At 38.3% G+C, this 1,363-nt stretch overlaps 1 non-coding gene across 1 annotated transcript; it reads left to right on the top strand.

Annotated features, from left to right (window-relative positions):
- Positions 1 to 1,011: 1,011 nt before the first annotated feature.
- TRNAN-GUU lies at positions 1,012 to 1,085 on the top strand. The gene has a single exon. It is a non-coding gene; the product is annotated as a tRNA-Asn (tRNA).
- The last annotated feature ends 278 nt before the right edge of the window (positions 1,086 to 1,363 follow it).

Raw genomic sequence — 1,363 nt, 5'->3', positions numbered from 1 at the left:
CACAAACAACAAAAGACTTGAGAATTTGCATGATCTTCTTTTGTTCAATTGTGTTGCGATTTGTTTTCGAATAAAGATTTATATCGTCCTATTCTCCTGAAAATGAGACTTAATTCAAACATATAGTGTTAAATTCAGTAAAATAAATTGTAACAACAATAATGGGTTGATTATAAGCAGTTTTGGAGTACTCTTTATTAACTCCAATTTGGCATCAAAGGGTTGGATGGAAACTCAACCTTACCTATGTGTTCTTTTTTTGGCATATTTTTTTAGAACCCCACAATAACTCACATTTACATAAAAACAAAAAATAGGAGAGAAAAAAAGGAATTAAGGAGATATTGATGGAGGCTCACAACTCACGATTTGCTATGCACCCACGCGATACAGAAAATCACAGTGTCCTTGAGATTGGGGCGTAAGGGTAAACTTGAAGAACACTAACTTTATTAGATGCTTGGAAAATCATGTCACGACAATTTTAAATCTCCACGGAGTTGAATTGATTTCAATAATGATATGCTATTGTATTTTAATTTTACCTTTATGTGAGTTGTTAGAAGTGGGATTTGAACCCACGCCCTCTCATCCCGCATTGGTTTGAGAGGAGAATGAAGAATAACTTATAAGTGTCCGTAAACATCTCTCTCGTAGCGTGTTTTAAAACTGTGATTCTGATCACGATTTGTTACGGGCAAAATTGGACAATATTTTTTAGCGACTGGAAATGGGAACGAAGCATTCCTTAGAAGAGTGTGGAAACCTCTCCCTAGTAGACTCGTTTTAGAATTGTGAGGTGGTGACGATACGTAATGGGCAAATGCGGACAATATTTGCTAGCGGTGGGTTTGGGCTATTACAAAAGCTATCAGAGTTAGTCACCAAGTGGTGTGCCAGCGAGGATACTGGGCCCCAAGGAGGGTGGATTATGAGATCCAACATTGGTTGGAGAGGGGATGAAACATTCCTTATAAGGGTATGGTGGGCTTGAGCTATTATAAATAATTAGCTGGAATAGCTTAGTTGGTTAGAGCGTGTGGCTGTTAACCACAAGGTCAGAGGTTCAAACCCTCCTTCTAGCGATGGGAATGAGTCAATACTTACAATTGTGGAAATTTTTACCTACTTTAAATGGAAACAGTGTGATGTTTTATGGTGGCATTCTGATTTCTAGGACCGTGGCATTCTGATGTCTAGGAACAGTGATGTTTTATGGGTGAGGAAACAGTGTGACGTTTTATAGGTGAGGAAACAGTGTGACGTTTTATAGGTGAGGAAACAGTGTGACGTTTTATAGGTGAGGAAAAAGTGTGACGTTCTATAGGTGAGGAAACAGTGTGACGTTTTATTGGTGAGGAAA

The sequence above is a fragment of the Cucurbita pepo genome, unplaced genomic scaffold, assembly GCF_002806865.2.
Source record: "Cucurbita pepo subsp. pepo cultivar mu-cu-16 unplaced genomic scaffold, ASM280686v2 Cp4.1_scaffold002521, whole genome shotgun sequence".
Lineage (NCBI taxonomy): Eukaryota > Viridiplantae > Streptophyta > Magnoliopsida > Cucurbitales > Cucurbitaceae > Cucurbita > Cucurbita pepo.
The sequence above is the reverse complement of the archived record's forward strand: the minus strand, read 5'-3'. Positions and strand labels throughout refer to the sequence as shown.